This window comes from Poeciliopsis prolifica, unplaced genomic scaffold (assembly GCF_027474105.1).
Source record: "Poeciliopsis prolifica strain line A6 unplaced genomic scaffold, Auburn_PproV2 SCAFFOLD031, whole genome shotgun sequence".
Taxonomy (NCBI): Eukaryota; Metazoa; Chordata; class Actinopteri; order Cyprinodontiformes; family Poeciliidae; genus Poeciliopsis; species Poeciliopsis prolifica.
In genome coordinates this window covers 1,759,157-1,781,615 of record NW_026562406.1, presented here as the reverse complement: position 1 = coordinate 1,781,615, position 22,459 = coordinate 1,759,157, and the positions used below count along the sequence as shown (strand labels likewise).

At 43.1% G+C, this 22,459-nt stretch overlaps 1 protein-coding gene across 1 annotated transcript in view; it reads left to right on the top strand.

Annotated features, from left to right (window-relative positions):
- Positions 1-7,631: 7,631 nt before the first annotated feature.
- sema4c (sema domain, immunoglobulin domain (Ig), transmembrane domain (TM) and short cytoplasmic domain, (semaphorin) 4C) overlaps positions 7,632-22,459 on the top strand; it is a 114,021-nt gene continuing 99,193 nt past the window's right edge. The window contains exon 1 of the mRNA XM_055050633.1: positions 7,632-8,184. The gene's annotated coding sequence lies outside the window, so the exon portion shown is untranslated. The remainder of the gene's footprint in view (positions 8,185-22,459) is intronic.

Genomic DNA, 22,459 nt, shown 5'->3' with positions numbered 1-22,459 from the left:
GGATTGTCTGTAACACCAAACTACCAGAGTATGACATGATGAAGGGGGAACGGGTCACTTTCCCGCTAATTAACAAGCTTTAAGAAACTTTAGCTCTTGCATAGATTGCTTTGCTCTTTACCCTACAATACTTTGATGCTGAGAGGATTCCATGTCTTGGACCCGTTTCCGAAAAACAAGCCTAAATCACCTCTTCTCCATCCTCATGCCTGGCAGTTGAAACGAGGTGCTTGTGCCGATATGCTGTTTGATTTCTCTGGAATATGGAGCTGTGAATTATGACCAAACATCTCTATTTGGTTCCAAAGGACTTCCCTCCCACCACCCGGAAGGTTTGTTCAGATTCAGCTTCATAACAACAGGTTTTCTCCTGCCCGCAATTTTTCTGACTTTATGGCAGAATTGTAACAGTTAGCTGAAGCCTTTAGCATCTGGGTTGTTGCGATTTCTTTTAAGAAGAAGCCCCACCTCATAACCCTTCCCAGATTGATTAGTAGCAGCAATTGCGTCTCTGAAGCCTCTCCCGACTCCGGTTATCTAGGTGCAAACAACTACGCTTCAGCTTTTGCGGAGATGACCAGCTAATAGGGTTCATTTAATCAGCAGAACCTGGCTACTGATTTCCATCCTACATCAGCAGTGCTGATAAAGTCATTTGTTTTTCCCAAAACTGCCTTGACCGTCAATGAAAAATTTCTTTCAGTACGTTTTCTTGGTCCTGTAATTCCACTGTGTTCTCCGAACGACTCGCTTTGGGCTGCCGTTTTTTTAAAAGTTACACGATGAACAATTGCACTTATGTGCATATTTTCATTGATAAAGCCTGTAATAAAGGGAGAACATTGGGTGGTTATTTTCACCATGTTTCATCATATAATAGTTCCAAACTAATTCACATGCTAAATAATTATTTTAATCCGCAAAGTTAAGTATTTAGTTCCAGACTAAATATTAAAGTGTGAGACAGTTACTTTGTTCACAAACTCAATATTTAGATTCAAATTATATACTAAATATTTAGTTCAACTCAGGACTAAATATTTAGCAAGCAAGTAAAAATAATTACCTTGCCAAAAAGTTGACTAGCTAAATATTTAGCTCGCAATCTAATTAAATACTTAGCAAGCAAGAAAAAATTTTTAGTTAGCTTCCTGACTAGGTAACTTGATAAGTAAATATTTAATAAGCAAGTAAAATACTTAGCTCATTTAGTATGTAGGGAACTCAATATTTAGTTAGATTGCTAATAGCTACCTACTACAAACTACTGCAAGTTATGAGAATGGCGAAAACACACAAGCCTTGGATCTTACAAACTGTTTTAAATCTGCACTGGTTCCTGCATTAATGAATCACTGCACTGATATCATAAAGGTTCGATAAACCTGATTCATTCGTGGAGATTGATCCTTCTAAGGTTTTTCCAAAGAAAATGAGCCGATTTGCATATTTCCAGCATCTCATATCAACTTCCAGGGGGGGGAAAAAAAAAAGAAAAGCCGCAATCCTGCAATTAAATGGCGCATCCTTGCTCATGTTTGTCGGATGTTGTGAAAAACAGACGAAGCGAACGAGCTCGGAGCCGCTGACTCGCTGTCATTCGTTATCTTTCCGCGTCAGCCATTAAATGGTAATTTGTGTCTCTCTGTCTCCGGGGGCTCTCGGGCCTCGCGGCACGCCGTCTGCGCGAACGGCGGGAAAGTTGCATGACGGGCTGTTGCGTGCCCCCTCTCGCCCACTGCAGGTGCTGGAACAAAAAAAAAAGTATAAATGGGCTCCATTTGGAGGTGTGAAATTAACTCCAGCGAGTTCAGCTTGATTTTTGGGACGTTTTCGTAAAAGGAAGGCGCGGCTCGACGTGCCTTTGCGGCTCAGGCCGGCGTGAAGCGGGAAAAGCGTCGAATGTTTCGAGACCCGCGTGAGTGGAAGGCGTGTGGAGAGTGGGGGGTTTATTTTTCAGGTGCTAAATTGAGTTGTTTTGGGTACTGCGGGAAGGCGAAGCGGACTGGGAGCTCCCGTAATAAATTGAACTTGAGGTCAACCGCGGAACGTCACACGCCACTGCCTCTCCTCACAATACGCCTCAAGTGCGTTTCAGTCAACCTCGGCGAGAATAATCCCCGCAAATTAATTTCCTGCAACCTTTTCAGTTCCTAACTGTAGTCGACTGGAGGAGACACAAAGCAAAGGTTGAGGCCTGCTTGTTCAGTTTTTTCTTTTTTTCATTTTATTTAAACTCTTGAGAGGACCAGTTTCAATCCAACAAAAAAAAAGAAAAAAAAAAATCAACTTCCAAATATAAAGCTGTTATTTGACTTTGATTTAATCCGAGGTGTTTTATTGTATTTGTATTTTTTTTTACCAGACTGTTTAAAAAGTGTCCAAATTATAATCCTAACCCTAACTCTACACATACCCAACCCATTGCATGACTGTCTGCTACCTGAAAGCTGTGTTTCAGATTATGGACATTATAATTTGGTCCAGTTTATTTGCTAATCTGTCTGAAAGAGGATTTGGGTTGCTGCAGTATTCTCCAAACGGGTTTCATCTAGAAAGTGTAGGCATAAGCTGAGCTGAAGATTCCTGTCACAATAGACTGTGGTAATGCCGATATCTGAAGTGGCGTTTGTTTAATGTAGAAAAGAGTCACAGTCATGGTGTTCAATGTATTTTTTTTTTCCCCTTTCAGTTTGGTCGTCTAATCTATATGTCATAATCCAGGCTCTTATCTGTTTTGAATTATTTTCCCGATGTTGGATAACAGACAATGTAAGCTCTGCCTACAAACAGGAAGCTTCTGGAAGGCAGCAGACCGACACAAGAGGAACATCGACATCTTTCTTCTCGTTTTCTTCACCTTTCTTTGTCGGAAAATGGAAAGGCTCTTATTCATCGTAGTTCCAAATCCGAACGTTTGCGGTATCAAATGAAAGGCACCGATTTTTAAAATTCCTTCAGGCTCGGCGGAGCTATTACTTTCTTTGAGACTGCAATGACGAGACCCGGGTCTCGCTATATTTCGCAGTTTACTAAATTGAGTGAGAGCAGATTTGATGTGCGTCAAAGTTGGTTTTTCAGTAAAAGTCTCTGCTTCTACTTATAGTAAAAAAAAACAAAAAAAAGATTGGTTACAAAAAAGATGAGCACGTCATGTTGTACTTAACGTTTTCAATTCCAAGAAAAGTATATGTGCAGTAATTCAGTTAATCATTTTTAACACAGCAGGTTGAGATTATTTGAGCTTTGTGACATGGCACATCATCCTGCTGGATGTAGGTACCAGAAGATGAGGTCACAAAGGTCACGGTGGGTTGAACAGTAACACTCCCGGTCGACTGAGGCATTAAAACAGTGTTCAGTTAAAACATCCTGCTACACCACTCACAAAAGCAGCCTTACCCACGAATCCAAGGCAGGACGAATCCAGGTTTTTGTGCCGCGAAAGCCAAATTCTGACGCCATGATCAAAATGTTGCAGCTGAAGCAAAAGAGCAAAGAATGAAATGTTTTCCCAATCTGCTGCTGTCCAGTTTTGAGAAAATCAACTGGGACGCCCTCTGCAGTCAGATCTCCCACCGGGAAAGTGGGAGCAACTCCCGACTACCCCCACTTATCACTTGCGAGGCGGACTTCGCGTCCCAATATGGCCGCTTCTCACGTTGACAGTAGCGAGCTGCGGTGGAGACATGTTTGTTTCACAAGACACAGATGAAAGAGCACGTCCGAAATCGAGGTTGCATGTGGCGCCTGCATCTGTAAACTGAACAAATTAAAAGTCAAACTTAAAATCGCCTTTGTGACAACTTTTTAGTTCAGTCTCTGGCAGCTTTAAAGTGAATTATTTCAAACCCATTTTCAGGATGCAAGCCCTCACCCAGTACGACGGGGGGAACTTACACTGACTGTATCAAATTATGCATCACTGACAAATTCAAAGACTTTTTGTATTATTGATTTTAAATGTATGAATAACACATCTGACAAGATAAAACCATTTCGATGTGTCTCAAAAGTAGACTTTCTAACATAACTTCGGCACCTGACTGCTGGTGACGGAGTCCCTGAGAGAGCGTAACGTTACCGGAGAAGACTGGATGTATTTCAGCAGGATGACGTTTTCAGGTTGTCAAAGCTGCGACATATTGTTTGAACACATGAATTACTAAAAAAGAAAAGAAAAAAAAGGCACGATTCCCCCAAGGCTTCAACCAATAAATGATTTCAGAATAACAGGCAGAAGCAGGCCAGAGTAGCTAACGAACATCTCTCAGTATTCTCGAGTGGCTTTAATATATTCATCGAAACCCGACTGTCTCGGTGTGATCTGAGCGAACGTATTCCACTGTGAGGAATTTTAAATCCCCCGAATGCTGAAAGTTTAAACTAAAAGGCCTGCAGAACCTCGGCTGCTCTGAGCGAGGTTCTGTTTCATGAACACGGGCTGTTAAATTTTTCCACGTTCTGACGACGACAGCGGAAAAGGAAAACGCGGACGCAAGCTCGTCTCGTGGCGACGCCGAGCTTTGACAAGTCACTAGTGCAGAGTTACAGGCCGATCTCCAACCTCCCATTCATCAGCAAAGTTATTGAAAAAACTGTGTGTAAACAATGAAATAGTTTCCTCATGATGACCAACTGCTTTGACTCTTTCCAGTCTGGTTTTCGTCCTCACCACAGCACAGAGACTGGCCTCGTCAAAGTATTCAATGACATCCATATAAATACGGACTGTGGGAGAACCACAGTGCTGGTTCTGTTGGACCTCTGCAGCTTTTGACACCGTCGACCACGACATATTATTGAATCGACTGGAGAGTTGGGTCGGACTCTCCGGTTCGGTGCTCGACTGGTTTGAATAAAGATAAAGAACAAGGATTTCTTTGTTTCAATTGGAAACTTCTCATCAAAGAGGTCAAAGGTCACATGTGGGGTATCCCAAGGTTCAATCCTAGGACTCCTCATATTCAATATTTATATTCTCCCACTAGCTCAGGTTATAACAGGAAATAATATTAGCTACCATAACTATGCGGATGATACTCAGCTCTACATTACGATGTCACCAGGTGACTCTGAACCCATCCAATCACTGAATAAATGTTTAGAACAGATAAATGTGTGGATGTGCCAAAACTTTCTCCAGCTGAACAGAAACAAAACTGAAGTCATTATTTTTGGACCTAAAGAGGAACGATCTAAAGTCAATGCACAGCTTCAGTTATTACAACTAAAAAGTAGCTTTCAGGCCCGAAATCTGGGAGTAGTGAAGGACTCGGACTTGAACCTTGCGAGCCACATAAAGACGGTTACAAAGTCGGCCTTCTATCACCTGAAGAACATCTCCAGGATTAGAGGACTATTGTTGTAACAGCGTCTTCACAGGCCTGTCCAATAAATCAATCAAACAGCTGCAGTTGATCCAGAAGCTGCTGCTCGCGTTCTCACTAAAACCAGGAAGATAGAGCACATAACACCAGTTTTAAAGTCCCTCCACTGGCTCCCTGTAGCTCAAAGAATATATTTTAAAATACTGTTGTTAGTTTACAAATCACTGAACGGTTTAGCACCACAATACATCAAAGACCTGCTGTTGTTGTATCAACCTTCCAGACCTCTCAGGTCTTCTGGTTCTGGTCTGCTCTGTATCCCCAGAACCAGAACCAAGAGAGAAGAAGCAGCTTTCAACTGTTATGCACCAAAAATTTGGAACAAACTTCCAGAAAACTGTAAAACAGCAGAAACCCTGACTTCCTTTAAATCTCAACTAAAAACACACCTGTTTAGAACTTTATTTTGAAATGTAATATGTAACAACGTATTGTTTATTCCATAATGCATGACTTTGTGTTTATGATGTAAAGCACCTTGAAATGCCTTGCTGCTGAAATGTGCTATACAAATAAAATTTGATTGATTGATTGATTTGTCGGGTGACCGAGTCTGTCGCTCACCGACGCAGACGAGCGATGATCCAGAGGGTGGCCGTGACGGCCCGCTTTACAGTCGAGCCCTTTATCTGTATGTGGATGTTAGAGACACAGGCTCATTATGGCTGTTTGTCCAGATCAGAGGAATGTGGCTTTTTTTCTGTAAATGTTTCATGTATGGTCCAAAGCACTCCACGCCGCAAAGAAACAGTACATTAGCCATTTTTATTGGGCAGACCAGACCGCTTCAAACAACAGGACCTTAAAACAGAAGTTGCTGCGTATGAGTCTGAGTGTTTGTGGGGAAACAGACAATTAAATTAGCATCAACTGACATTAAAAGAGCAGCGCGACCTCTGAAGTTCCTGCGCATTCTTTCCCAGACTCGGACACTTTTGATTCGTTTTCACCTACACACGTCGCCAAAAGGAATTCACTCGTCTGCTTTGGCACGTTTAATGAACATCTTTGTCCTTTTTTTTGAATTCACGTTGCGCTTGATGTGCTTTTCCCACGCGTTTTGCGATTTTATCTGTGAGCGGCGCCGTGCAAATAAAACGTGACTTACTTACAAAGACGGAACGGCACCGGATGGAAACGTGGCAAACATTGCAGCTGTGCTCCCCGATCGAGCCCAGTTCAGGCCGTCGAGTGTGAAATCAGATTTGTTTGCATGTTCGTAAAGCACACCAGTCATATCTGTACGCATACGGGTCCCGTCAGATCCAATTCAGTCACTGAACAGAAAGGCGGAGCAGTTTCCAAGTTGTGCCACTCTGACTAGGGTTGTGCTGTTTTGCAAAGAAGAACAAAGTGACGCAGAGAGCGCACGTTCCCGGTGCTTTTCTCCCGGCAACAACTTAAATTCCCGATGGTTCCCTCAAGATAGCGAGTTAATTGAATGCCGTTGGGGCATTTGAAGGATGGAGTCACGTTTAACACATACACACCAATCATCTCGTAACCTCCCGAAGACAACATTTGATGTCTCAAGATGAAGTTATCTCCACAAAACCATCGAGAAACGAACTCGCTAACTCCAGAAACGGGGAAACTAACTCAGTATCTCAAGAAAACGATAGCGAAAACTGTCAGGGAATTAGCTTATCTTGAGAAATTGGGAAGCCAGCTTGATATCTCAAGAGATTGAGAAACTGACTCATTCTCTTGGGAAAACCCGTCATCTAGAGAACACAATGGGAAAGACGTATATGCAGAAATGGAAAATTAAGTCCTTAGCTAGAGAAAACCACCGGGAAACAGCGTACGCGGTAAAACATCAACTCTTGGCTTCTGTAGATCTGTGACATAAAACCCGAAGGAGTCGATTTGCTCTCTTTGTGGTGGAAACGGGACAGAATGTGAGGGGGCCCTCATTGGAAAGCACCTCTGGGTTGTCCGGGATCAGACTCCATGTTGAGGACCCCCTCAAAAAAACAACAAAAGAAAAAAAAACAGACCTTTACTTTGCACACAATGAAAACTGGCTGCAGTCGGGGCCCTGGGGTGTCGGGGCCCTTGTTCATGGGGGCTAATGGGCGGAGACGAGTTTGTGTGCCCTTTTTTTTTTTTTTTTTTTAATCCTCCCAGGTTCCTGCTGCGCTGCGTACTGCAGAAGCAAGCAGGGGTGGAAGGGGGCACACACACACACACACACACACACACGCTGCAGCGCCACGCACCAGCAGCAGCAGCAGCACTCATCATTTCTAGCGGAGCCTGGCACAGAGACGCAGCGCTCACGTTTCTCCGTCAGACTGCTGAAACTTCTGAGACAGAGAGGCGGACAAGATCCTTCTGGCGCGTCGCACTTAGTGGATTAAATTTACGCTCTCTCTCTCTTCTTTCTTTTTCCTCCTCCTTTTCTTCCCCTCCTCTTCCTCTCCTCCTCTTCCTACTCCGGGTTTCGTGTTACAAAGCCTTGGGAGGGGAGTTGCGTGCAGAGGAGCCAGTTCTTCTGTGCAGAAACTGAATGACAGGATCATATGGCACGATTCGCCTCTTTTGAGTCCAAACATTTCAAATCGGAGAGGACACGGGAGAGAGGAACCGCGGACCGACTCGTCAGAGACTGATGGGGGGATGTGGAATGATTTATAAGTCAAGCCAGAAAAAATTATAAGAAGAAAGAAACAACAAACGCCAGATAAAGGAGAGAAGGAGAAGGATAGCCCGCTGGATCCGTCGGCTGTGGAACAGGGGGAGAAAAAAAAAGGCAGGACGCAGCGGTTGTGATCATCGGCGCAATAATAAGGTAAGTTTGGAGCCGTTATTCACGTCGCGGCGGCTGAGAGCGCAGAGAGGAAGTCCGAGGAAAGGTGGTGGTGGGAGGGAGGGGGAGAAAACCCCACATCGACGCCGAGCGCGTGGAGCATCAACTGTTGCGGTGAGGCAGCTCGCGCTGTCCGCAGATGTGTGTTATTGTTGTTTTTTTGTGGAAATACCGCGGTGCGGGGCCGCGCGATGCGCCGCTCGGCTCCGCTCCGGTCGGGTTACCGGCTCCGGTGGTTTCGGTTGCGGCGCAACTTTTATCGCGGTGCAAAACACGGCGCAGTGCGACCGGGAGCGGCTGGGAAAGGACTAGCCGAGAAAACCGCTCTGCAAAAAGAAAATCGATGCACCGCGCACATCACAAAAGCGTCTGACTGAGCCGGATGTGACTCTGCAACCCTCTCACGTAAACCTGGAATATTTAGCTCTCAAGTTCTAAGAGCTTCACCAGACTTTTTATTATTACTATTATTCCTGCACAACATCTCCGACTTACTGTTATCTCCCCGAAGACTTGGATGGTCTCCTCTCCTTCTAACACATTTAAACTGAGGGGGTATAAACAGAACCCAGTAATAAGAATGTGTTTGATTTCACGCTGTAGGGTTTCACAGTGGCACGGTTTTGTTTTGAAAAAGGCCACACTGACAAAAGTATATGTCAATTTAAAAAAAAAAAAATCCCCCCACTTTTTCTACTTTGTGTTTATTTATGTCCATGACATCACAGGAGGGGAGGACGTCCAGCTGACAAGCTGGCAAAATAGCCAAAGTAGCAACTTTTGGCAAAACTTTGACTGAAACATCTGAGTTTCATTTATGTGTCAGGGGAGTCAGCCGCTCAGCACATGACTCTTGAGGTGCCTGATGATGATTGTTTAGACTTTACCTTATGAGAATCTGCGTGTTTTCCTTCTCGACGTGTTCTATCTGATTGGATTGGGCGCACAGTGGCCGCTGGAAGAATGACTAAAGGCTGTTTCTGTCACCTTGCAGGACTTGCTGGTCCTTTTTCCATGAACCAGCAAGTGTGATGTGATGTGCAGCTTTTCATTTTGGTTTTGTTTGTGGGAAGAAGAGAGATTTTACCTTGACTAAATATGCAACAAAATGGCGAAAGCAGAGAGAAATCACGACCACGCAGGTACTGAACTATATTTAAAGTGAGTTTGATTCATTTTATGGAAAAGCGTTGTTTGTATGTGGGCAGTTTTTATATGCAGAGGTTTAAATTGACTGGTTTTATTATTGGGGTTTTTTTTGGATGAGCTTCACCTCATAATAAACTTCTAACATAATCGACCGCTGCTCAGAAATAGTGCTCTGGAGTGCTTTTTCCTCCTTATTCCCTTACAGATTTACCTAATGAAGTAAGTATTAGCTTCAGTTGAGTGATTATTGCAATTACTCAGGAAAAGGGGGAGGGCCGGATGGGCGTGTGTCCACTCTGGACATTGAGTGGGGTGGGATTCGGTGGGGGCTGGTTTACAAGCTGGATGGTGCCAGAACCAGTTAACTAACAGACAGGGCCGGAGGTCGGCGGGGGTGGTGCAGAGCGCAGACACTATGAAGCTTGTCTGCATTAGCGGAGGCACGTCACACCGATGTGGGCCGGAGGATGCGGGCTTCAAGCAAGCGTCGCTGTGGGGGTCTTCTTTCCAAAGTGAGACTTGCTCCGTTGACTCTAGAGGGTTCGCACAGCCATTGTAGCACATTTAGCAGGGCTGGATCTAGGAAGATGTGGGCCCCGGGGCCTGAGTCCTGAGGCCACAGATGTAAATTGTGACTGGTCATTTATTGGGTATCTGTTTGGAAACAAGAAAAATATTCTGCTTGAAGTTTCTGAATTCCATCACAATTTAAAGTCAGTCAGCAATCATATTTCGTTCATTACGTCAGGTTTTCTTTAGCAGCTATCTTGTTTCTCAACTTGCATTTCGAAATAGTTTTTCAGCCCATTGAAAATTGTACTTTGCATGCACTTTTAACTAAACTCATTTAAAAACTTTTAAGTATGTTGAAATAGCTTTTCATAATCAATCAGATAGCCTAAGCTGTTCTCTCAGATAAAAAAAAAAGTTTGTATGAAAATATTTTTCTGAAGCGATTTTTGTCGTTTTTGTGTTGCCAAACATGTTGTAACACCTAAGCGTGGCCTGTATGTGGGATTGCAACTCAGAAATTGTAATCTACCAAAGACAAACGAGGAAAACTCGCTAGTCTGAGCTAGTTTCTGCTAGCTCAGACTAGCTGCCTGAATGCTTGCCAGCTGAAACTAGCAAGCACACAGAGTTTCAGCGAGCTACATTCAGCCAGCTAAAGCTAGCTGAACCGATCTAGTTTTAGCTAGCTGCGTTCTTTAAGCTCTTCATAAAGTCTGGAACTGGTGAGAGTGAATGATTGCGTCTACAAGGAACTCCTGAATAGCTCAGCTCTTAAGTTTAGAAAATAAAACAAACAAAAAAAAAGGTCTAATAATAATAAAGGGAAGTTCCTGGCCCTTTTCTCCATTACCATGGAAGCAGTTTCAAAATGAGTTGTCGGTGAAAACAGTTTTGGTTTTTCCGTCCCTTTTGGTTTAAAGTAAAACATCAGCTTGAAACCCAGTGTTAGTCACAACAAAGCCTCACACACACAGCGCCTGTTCTCGCACACAGACTGAACCCAGATGTTAATGCCTCCATTGAGCGAGCCGCAGCACTCCTGCCGTCTAGATCTCTTCATTGTCACAAAGACAATGAAGAGATCCTGATGGGCACCCTCCTTCCCATCTTCCCGCATTCAGAACCAACTGCTAACAATACACACACAAGCGCAACCCCCCCACACACACACACGCACACCGACTGCAGACAGCCACGCTTGGGCTGAGCCACTCAGCGACACAGGCACACACACACGTGCTGCTTCAAAGGGCCGTTTAATGTTTTCTTAATGTCATTCGAGTACCAGTGAGACACAACTCTTAGAACTTTTACATCCTTTTTATGGCTGGTTAGCGTGTTTTTCTGTGTGTCATTGACTCGCTGCCTTCTGAAACTATTATCTTCCAACGAGCTGACAGAGTCACAGGAGACAATTCATTACCTTTTTGTTCTCGGAAACAAAACTGTTACAAGCCTCATTAAAAGATGCGAGTTTTATTTGTCATCTATGAGCGGCCACGCCACGGCTCCGAAGAACAGGCTCAAAATCGTACTGGGTTACGTTTTGGGACTCAAATGCTGTTTCAAAGGCATGGATACGGACTGGTGTTAAATTCTTACTGTATCCTAGCCTTGGATATTAACAGAGGACCAAAAATCATCACGTAATCTTCTTGTTTTTAAGATTGTGTGGCGCTGGTGACATTTACTCACCGCACTGAGACAGAGAGAGGAAGACATGCAGCAAATATGGTCAGGAATGGGACCCAGGACGGCTGCATCGAGGACTAATCCCTCGGTATGGGACGTCTGCTCTGCTGCTTCTACAAAGTCAGCAAAAACTGCTTGCTAGCCCTACAAATACTGTGGATATTTGTAGGGATTGCAACTGTCCGTGAATAGCTGAAATGACCAAACACTTGAGATGTCCTCTGAAAAGGGTAGTAAGTGAACGTCTCACTAGATCAAACATCAAATATATCGTCAAGTGCAATAATACACACAGTGGAAACCGCTGAAGCTAACATCAGCCTTCTGTTGTGCCAGTCAGCGGCAAGAAAAACTAAAAACGTTCCTCGTTTGGCTGCTTTAAAAATGCCAGTCAAAGATCACTATCAGTATTTCTCTCCATTTGCATCATTCTTTCAAATATTTAAGTTATGCTTTATGAAAAAAAAAGAAAAAAAACACAACAAGGCGTACCCTGACCATTGCCTTCCTTCACAGTTTCACTTGGTTCTAATCTGCCTTCACTACTCTGCCTGGGATTTCTCCCATTGAAGTTGATTTCTCAGGTAGAATTTCAACCGGGTCAATTGGCGAACAGAAGTTGTAAATGACGATGTTGAGAATGACCATGTTGTTTCAGAATTGCAGTCAGCTTGTAGATCTACCGATAGCAGCGGATGAAGTGAACAAAGTCGTTCAGTCGGTGTTGGTCGCTATTTCAGGGATTGAGTTGACATCAACAGCGGCCTCGTTCATGTCGACACTTCCATCTCTTTGCAACTTTGGATGGCTGCTTACAATGTAGGCGATTTAGGTAAGTTTCATAGCGTCAAACTGGTGCGTTATATACATCAAGGGTAAAAATTAGAAATTGTATGAATTTTTTATTTTTTTTTGGGGGGGGGGTTCAATCTTTTTTTTATTTTTTATAATTCTATCTTTATTGTTTCCCAAGAAAGCATCCTCTACATCACAGTGGGCATTTACATCTCCAAATTAACTTCGACATTTGAAATAAGATGTACAAGTAAACCATTGCCTCAACAATAACATCAAAGTGTAACAGCACTTCCCTGAGAAGATTTTAAAGTGATTACAAAGAGAGAAAGAGTAAAAAAAGAAAGAGAGGAAAACAAAACAAAGAAATTGTATGAAATTTTTAACTTCAACAAAGTTCACGCTTCCAGCAATCAATAGTTGAGGGCTCTGACCTGGCTAGTTTTTACTATCCTAGCATTTACCATAAATAATTGGGACTTGCGGTCCACAGAAAAATCTGAGAATAGCTAAATCCGACAACGCTGAACCGCAAACAGCATTTGCTGGCGTCTAACCCTTAGTTGAGAAACTGTGAAGAAGGCATTCAGCTAAATTTGCTGCATTGTTGAGATTATTGAGAAAACTTCATTGCATTTTGTTGAGCAGTCAGAAGGTTGTGCTCTTTTTGGCATTAGGGACGCTTTAGAATTAGTCAGTCATAAACACAACTGTATATTGACGAGTCAAAACTGGAATGGAGCATTGCCCAGTGATTACATTGTTTAAAACACTTTTAATCATTTGTGGGGAACAAAAAGAAACACTGTGATATTTAGCATTTCAAAAGCTATTGCTCAGATCTAATCTCATTCTTATCAATGCATCTTGCAGGTTGTTTTTGTCTCATGATCTGGTTGTCCTGTTTTCAGCTTTACTCTACTGTCACATTATCAGTCTTACCCCGTGTGTGTGGGTGTGACTGCATATGTGTGTGTGTGTGTGTGTGTGTGTGTGTGTGTGTGTGTGTGTGTGTGTGTGTGTGCTCCTGCGGCACATGGCAGCAGCAATGCGCAAGGGTCAACATTGCATCATAGCCATTATGTCGTCACTGCACCAGATGCCTCCCGTCTGCTTGGTGCGCGTCTGTTTGCGCGTGCCTAATCGTCATCTACGTGCCACATGCATCGAGTCAACGCGACCGGTTCCGCCAGCCACACGGCAGGCAGCTGGATGCCGTGGTGACGGGACCACCGATGCTTGACCTCTCGCTCGGCGCGGCGTTTGGATCCCGGTCGTTTGCTTTCGGTGTGGCGAGGGGAACGGTTGATGCGCCAGACTTTTAACTGGAGGCACGGCTGGGAAAATAGAAACGTCTCCATCCAAATAGAGCTACAGTTTTTCCCGCCTCTTTACACTTGAGGCGGAACAGCAACAAAAAAAAAAACCTCTTCCAGAAGCTAAATGTGCTGTGGACGTTAAAACAGGTCTGTGTTTCCTGCTGAGATGAAGGGAGTTCTCATCTCAGGCGTTGCCCTCTGTGTTCAGAGGCTAGCCAAACAGAATGGAGATACCGCAGCTGCTTTAGTGCTGGCGAGCGCGAGTGTTTGTGCTGATCAGAAATGGCCCATGAAAGGCCAGAGAGCTGAAGCAGATGGGTCATGTGAGAACTCGAGGGGCTACAAAGGCCAGGGAGAACGGGGGGCCGCAGGCCTGGGCTGATGTTTACAGCAGAAGCAAAGGAAGGGGCTTGTTTATACCGACGGCATGCTAAACGAGCCTCGGTCCGGGAGCGTAGCGATATAAACATCGCTCGTACACGGCTCCGATCTGCATAAGCCGATATTTTTATTTTTTACGTTTTCCAGCAGCCGTATATATAAGATGGCAATGATATGCGGAGCCTAAAAATCACAATCTCAAACACTGAATTATGTCCCACATTAGCACGTGATTAGCACATCGCTAGAGATGAGCCTGTGTCAGTGTGTTTACATGTTCTTCCCAGGGAGAAGTTGTTTATATTAGAGATCCGTTTTGGGTTTTTTGTTATTTTTTTCCCTTTTTGCCATCTGGAAGGTTTGCAGAAAATAGTTTTTTTCTCACTACACATATAATCTGCAGTGACCATGAGTTCACATGCATTTGGTAATTAATATAGTGTTTTTTGGGGGTGAGGGTTTCATAATGGAATGATGAAACAACTTCTTTAGAAAGAAGAAGTCAGTGTGAAAGTTTGGATTTGTTGTTGACACATCCAGGATCAAATATGTACATTCGCCATCACTTGTCGTCGGGTAAGACGTCCTTCAGCACGTCGCTGTAGCTTAGAATAACGACCCGGAGCGATTCTGGCTGGATTTGTTAGCGCCGTCCTTTTGGTAGATTTCAATAAATTTGGCTGGTTTCCTGTGACATACACAGCAGCTAATAAACATATAAACATTTTCAGTAATGTTGAGGTCGAGACCTTTTCAGATGCTAAATCCTCGCCTGCTTTATCCGTTTAAAAGTTGAAATTCCGACATATGTTCAAGATCCTTGTTGAATTTGTGTTCATTTAACATTCCATCCACTGTGTGCAGTGCACCAGCGCCGCTGGCTGCAGCAGCGCCGATTGGTTGTTCTCATATTTATTGTTGTTGACTTTCGATATTGTATCGGAATCGGTTAATAATCAAAACTGCAATATCGGTATCGTGTAGCGTAAAACTTCCCCTTCTGGAGACGTCTGACGTGTCTTGAAGCTTTTAGTCAGTTTTGTGAGTTTTCCTCTTGCTCTGTCCGTCCAATTAGATGTTATATGAGAAAACAAAAGAAAAACGATTGCAGCATCAAAACATTCATGGAATATTTAGCCTGTTTTTGAGCATAAGCTAAATTCTCGGCAGCACCTGAGGGTACTGAGAATCAAGAGCAGTCCCCTTGAAGTCTTTTAGGAGCTTGTCTTTGTCAGGAAAGACGGATTAATGCTGAATCAGAAACCTATATCCCTGGAAGCTGTTTTTCCACTAGTCAACTTGAGAAAATGAAAAAAAAATAAAACAACTTGCTAAGATCTGGCTGCAGGTGGAACAGTGAAAGTGCTTCATCGGCATTTAATCACGTGGCGTCGGACTCTGCTGCGGTCATGAATATTCATTGCAATCTAAGTATCGATGCCCACATTTTGTTTGCAGACCTTCCTGATCAACAGGCGGCAACTGGGGGGGAAAAAAACTCACGCGGTCACAACACAGAGGCCCGTTTATTTTAGCCGCTGGCCGTTTAGGTTGGACAGTGACTCATATTCACATTGGTGAGTTAGCAGAGACGCATCTCAGTCTCCATGACAAACAACTAGACGCTATCCACACGGTTTGGGAGTTTTGTTTTCTCTCGTTCTGCCACAGATGTGACCATCTGGGATATAAGAATGAAAAGCTGATGGTCTCTGACACAAAACTGAAAATAGGTTTGGTTTTAAAGACTTCCTACACGGGCCTGGTTCTGCATTTAACTTGTTTAAAGTTCGGAATCAAATGCCCTGAGTACAAACCGGGGAGTTTACTGCAAGATTTATTTATCGGACGATGTGTTTTGTAAAGCAGGGAACAACGTGGCCCTCTTGCTGAGGCTGGTACAGCTGCCGGAAAAAAGAAGAAAAAAAAGAAAGAAAACCCCAAAACGCACGCTCATATTACAAAATACACAGACAGAGCGTGTCTTCACTCCACTGAGACTTCCATCGCTGTGCTGAAACTTTGAGTGGGACACTTTGGTGTGCACATTGCTGCATTTCTAACTTATTACAACTACAAAAATCCAACTGGGAATTTTAGTAATTGTTATTCTGGCAATTAATTGGATATAAACAACTGGCATATTTCATAGGTTTTTCATTTAACCTTATTGTCTCATTTCAGGTTGATATAAAAAAAGATGGCGGGAGGGTTGCAGCATACGATTATTTTACAATTCGTTTATTCTATCGATTATTCTGATAATTAATCGATTATCGGATAGAAATGGGCACTTTCTTCAACTAATCCTATTGAATAAAGTTAGTTCACTCAATATCAGGATTACATTAATAAATGCAAATAAACACATAATTCAATTCCCTTTTTAAATAAGACACTCAACATTTTATTGCCCAAGGTGCGATTGCATAGCTTTGCTTTAGTGAAGTGAAAAATATGCCACTTGAGGAGCTTTAGGTAGAGCAGAATTACAGATGAGGGTGTTTTTGTCTTTGATGCTAAATGTGCATAGATTTTGTTCAGTGTTGGAATGATTATCAAAAGGCCTTTTTTGAGTCTGTATTCTCAAATTAACGAAGAATCGATCAATAAATTATTTGACGATGATTTCAACAATCGATTCGTCACCATTGTTTCAGCAGACAAATGCAACAAATAGTGACTTTAGCGAACTCTGCGCCTCCTCACTGTGCAAGCTTGATGCGACTCGCATTTTGTCCGACGATGCAGAAGTTAACATTTGTTCAGAGTTATGCTTTTGTTTGGTGTCCTGCACAAAAATGTTTGCCTTTAAATCGGTTTATGTGCGACAGAAGCAGTCCTGATTGCAGTTGTTCCAGGACGCGATGCCTTTGCTCTCCTCCGACTTTGGCCTCTCTTTGGGCGTTTTCTCTTCCTCCCCTTCTCTTATTTAGACACATTTTCCCCCCTACCTTCCTTTTTCCAACTTCCTCACTTAATCCCACTCACTTTCAAGCCTAATGAGGTCTTTTTTTTTTTTTTTTTGCATTGCCAAAGTGTAAGCACTCGCCACTCATACAGCTCAACTTTAATTGAACAGACAAGTGCATATTCAGTCTATTGTGAATGAAAGTGATGCCGTGGAGAGAGTGATCTGCTTGGTGGTTTCTGTGCCAGAGCACCGAATGCTCGGAGAGCGGCCGCTGTGGATCGTTTTCTCCTCTCTCACGAAATCAATTCAGGCAAATTAAATGAAGTCTTATTGACGTTGCCGTCAAAAATTAACTACATTATCAGAAAAAGGAAAAAAAAAAAAAAACGCACATCTCCCTGATCACAGAAATACAATGCAGTGATAAATATTTGTCACCGGCGATGACTGATGCGTTCCTCCTTTGGGAGGAATCAATAAATAAGTAAATAAGCCCTGAGGGAGGTAGGGAAGGAGAGGAAATGTTTCCAGGAAAGACTGACTTGTGGAAAATCCAATATGGAGCAAAACTTGACATCCTGACAGCAAATACGCCGGGCCAGGATGTCATGAGTGTTTTTTTTCCCCTCTCGCTCTTTCTCGCGCCGTGGCGGAAGTTTTGCTTGTCGAAGCTCTTTCATTGCAACCTGTAATTTCCCTCCTGTTGGGCTGAGCAATGCAATTATGAAAAAAATAAATAAAAAAAAAAAAATCAGAAAAATCAAACAAACAACACGAGAAAACGTCAGTGTGCAGCGGAGAGAGACATCACCCAGATCTAATTGCTGTTTTTGGATTCAAACGAACAGACGGCGAGAAATCCGATGCTTCCGGTCACGACATCGAGGTTTGTGCTTTCCTGCAGCAGAGTTTAAAAAAAAGACGCTCCCCGGACTCCCTCTGGGTGGCTCTGCATTATTAATGGCCGGTGGAACGGGAGGGCAGGGCAGTCCCGACCCGCCTGTGTATTAACAGCTGACCACTGCTGGCCATCTGCTGCCCTCCTCTGCTCACTCTCTCCGTCCTCCTCTCCGTTTATCTCTGGATAACCCCTTCACCCCATCCTCCCCCCCACACGCTCAATAACGGGGTTCCTGTTCAAGGATTTATGTAAATCAGGACACTTAATTAGAGCTACAAGGTGAAATGGATTTTTTGCTTATTAGAGATTTCATTAAAGGCGAGCGTGTCCTTAAATATTGACATAAGGGACGATGTCGCAGTGAAGAAATGTAAAGATCTTTATGGCTCCAGAATGTAAGAAAAATAAGGGGATTAGCTGGGGAAGAATCAAAGGGGAGCATTTAGCCTCTGGCTTGCTAGCTTGGATTGTAGCTTGCTGTTTTTGTATAAATTAAAAGAAAGGTGACATATTTGGAGAAAGCTTTCCCCTGTCGCTGAAAGCCACATTATGTCTTTGTGATGTTTTAGCCTGCTGACCGTAGAGCAGAACTCTTTGTTTTGCCAGCTATCTGCATTAGCATGTGTGCGTCACACATGCTAATGCAGATAGCTGGCAAAACAAAGAGTTTTGTGCTGCGCCAGCAACTCTCTTCCACATTCAGGCCGAGGTTTTGATAAAAAGGTTTGAAAAAAACAGGCATATTTAAAGCAAAAATAATTTCTAAGTCAAAAACTTTGCTCTAGGTTTACTAAGACTTAAGAATAAAAAAGAAAACAAGCTACCTAGCAGCCTCCAGTATTGCTTTCCACGACGACAGTTTTGGTTGTTTTAGCGTTTTTTTTTGTGTGTGTTTTATTTATCATTATTGGTCTTTAGACAATATGGCTATGAGGTGATGAACTTGGATACAGGCGAAGACATGACAAAAAAAACCCCTGTAAAATCAGTTCTGGAGCCTGAAAACGAGCTGAAGCCTTTTGGTGTATACCAACGATTCAACTATGTGAATTTATCAACATGCAACACAAATCGTTTCGTGGATTTCAATTCATCGGAGAGAGAGGTGAGTGTTACGCGGTGTGTACTTTTCAAAACAATGGGCACAGGCTGGTTACCGGAGTCCAAATCTGGGATTTTAAAATAGATTCAAAACCACAGAAAAAAATAAAATAAATAAAATGTTCACACCATTCTATGACGTAAGACCAATATAGCCAATATGCCAGATGTCAATCATTGTTGAACAAGCTGAATTAGCTAGTGTTACCCCTCCCCAACCTGTTGCTGCTAACTTTCCCCGCGGTACAAAGTAGAAAAACTTTTAAATTTGAATTTTCGGCCGGCAACTACTGGAGCGCCACCTATCACTCTTATTAAAGTTGCGCTAGGAGCCTCATGTTTGTTAAGCAGCCGACTGCAGGCACATAGTATTCTGCACATTAAACGATGTTTAGTGTTAGTTTGTTATATATATTTGCTTTAGTATCAGAATCACAATGCCAGTAACTAAAATGTTAGCGATACCAATATATCGTTTCTCTAGTATTGCTTTGGAAGCATTAGGAATGTTTGAAATATTTGTACCAATAATAAAGTGTCAGAAATCTTAAACCTGAGATAAAAATAATACTTATATTGTCTTTTTTTTTATATGGTATTGATTTTCCGTCCTGCGTTTAAAGGGTACAAAGAAAAATTCTCGCTCATGTGACTTTGCCATTCCTCCAGCGTCATAAAATCCCAGACTTCACTTTAAACCCGGCGGCATGTGTCCGAGTTTAGCGCAGCCGCAAATTAAACCTCTGCTTTTCACGAAGAAAAAAAAAAGTCTTTTTAGCAAAGGATCCAAGAGTGCGGACCGATTTTTGAACAGTTAGAGCGATCCGACCAGCTGCAGGATGCCACGAATCTGTGCATCTTTTCTACACACCATTCTATGACTATCACTTTGCAAAAGAGATTTTTTTTTCTACGCATTTACTTTTTTTGTTCTTCCTGAACCAAAGAGTTGCATAAAAAAAGAAACCTTTATTGCCTCCTTTTTACAGATTGATTCCGTCTTGATTCGCAGATGTGTTTTATACTCCGTCTGTGCTGACTAGTGTCCAGAGAAAGAACGATATGCTCAGCCATAAAACAGATAGCCAATTGTGTTTTGGGGGCACGGTGTAAGGCACTTAGCATTTTTTTTTTTTTCGGAGGCCCCAGCACGGCTGTCTGTCGGCTGGTTGTTGTTTTGTTTGTTCCGAGTCAGCAGATGTTTTCTGGCTCAGCTGTCCGCTCTGCGCTCTCTGTACAGAAGACCGCCTGAATTGCTCCCTTTTTTCTCCCTTCTTGGGTTCGGTGACACATAAAGGCTGAAACGTGTGTGCAAAATCGAGATGCCCGTTACGTGAGCCTGGGATGACGCATGTTTTAAATATTCAGTTGGCGTCTCCTGTCGCAAATCCACTTATTTCACCTCCAATGCCGATACAGATATCTGAGACTTTGCATCGTTCGATACTGATACAATGTAGAGAAACAGTGCTGAATTGATTGGAAACATTCCTTTTTTTGGCACACAAACAAAAATGCAGCGAATTACAAATGTACTTAATAGCTCTGCACCACTGCAGCACATTTGAAGACACCAATAGCTTCAAATGGGTAAAAGCGTCTTTAATTTGCTCCGTTGGCGCAATTAGAAACGGAGGAGCCAATGTAAAACAAAACATCAGGAAAAAACAACAGGTTGACCACTTTGGTCAAACATTTCAAAACAAAACCTTTCAAATGGTTCAGAAAGTACAATTGGGAATTTTAAATGTGATGTAACATCAATAATGAAAAGACGTCTGTCATTCCAACCTGTTATAGCTCTGCTGTAAAACTTCCCCATGTTTTGGGAAAATCGTAACGTGTCAGAGGTTTGATGCTCCAACAACAAAACCCCGACAGTCGTTCTGACGGCTGAAGTAGGAATATTTCTCGTGTAAATGTTTACTGTCCATTGCTGCCGGAGTCTTTCATCACTCATCATGTGAGCAATTAGTAAACCTAGAGATTTCAATTTCGCTTCTTATTTAACTGAAACACTGCCACTGCGAAATTGTGGTTTTCGACAGTAGCAGAATATTGACGAAGATTTGGAAACATTTGTAATGGAAACTCAACTAATGAGAACTGCATGTAGAATTTAGTTTTTTCTCCCTCCAAATATCAACAGCGGAACAGACACCTGACAGTCGGATCGACACGTCTCTGCATTTTCTCCATGTTGTGTCACATCAGCCTAAAAGTACAGATTCATATTTTTGTGAATTTTTAATGATGATGATGCAGGTACAGTTCACTGTTCCTCCCTCCTCCTGGTGCTAACCAGAGCACGGTAGTTTGTTTTTATCGCTGCCCCCCACCCCCCTTTTTTTTCTGGCATTGTTCTGGTCTGACGGAGCTCCCCCTCCCTACCGTGGGACCGGCCGTTAAGTCTACAGGAACTGCCGGGAGCATACAGCATCACACACACACAGGAACCTGGTCTGCTGGAGCCTGTGTTACAGACGGAGACGCTGCCCCGCGCTCACACATAAAGTTTTGAAGGAACAATAAAAAAGCTGCCCTGTGGCTCGCGGGCTGGTAAGCTGCGGCTTATCCGGGAAGGCGCTGCAGCCGGGCTAATGGCCTCTCTCTGGGGCAGGCACTACGTTGGGGCCCAGGCGAGGCTTATCAGCAGCAGGAGGGCCCATGCAAGGCTGCTCTCCGAGATCTCTGTGCTGGTGTGTGGGAGTAGCTTAAGTTTTTTTTTTTTCTGCTTTTCTTTTTTGCAGAAGGCTGGGAGCTACCCTTCCTATTTCCTGCTCCCTTGCTGGAAAATCATTTAGTCATTAGTGGACTAATAGGTGAGAATACAGATGTATGCACAGTGTAGCACCTCTAATTGGAAATTCAAAGTTATTGCAGTGTTCCTAACAGCCTACAGTCTTGCTGGGAAGTCAATGCTTCTCCTAATTGTTCAGACATCAATGTTGGAGCAAAGTGGCTTTTACGTGTAGCCGAGGACTTGTTTTTATTTTTTTAACAGCACGAGGACGGGTCCATTTTTCAACCTCTTTTACAGCACTCAGGTGCAGTGGACTTAACTGCTGTACCTGAAGGCGTCAATGAAAGGGCATCAGGATTTATCAAGCATAGGGAGGACTGGAACCCCCCACCCCCTCCTCATCGACCAATCAGGCGTTTTTTTTTGTTTTTTTTTTACGTACCGGCTCTGGTTTTAATCTGGGGTGAATCAGAAACCGGTATGAAAGTTTTAGCGCACCGATTAAGGGAAATGTTACGGCAGATTGGACCGTATGGCATCCTGCCTGTGTGTCGTAAAGAGCCTGTCTGTTTCTGGGGAGGAGAAGCTAGCTCAGAACTACACATTTTGAACTACTTTGACTGCCTTAACAATTAAAAGAACACGCAGTGAAGTCTGCATGTTCTTTTTTAAAACTTAGCCTAACTCTAAGAAATCCAACCTGCTGCCAGCATCGTCCAGTCCAGGTCGTTTTGCTCTCTCTGTCTTTC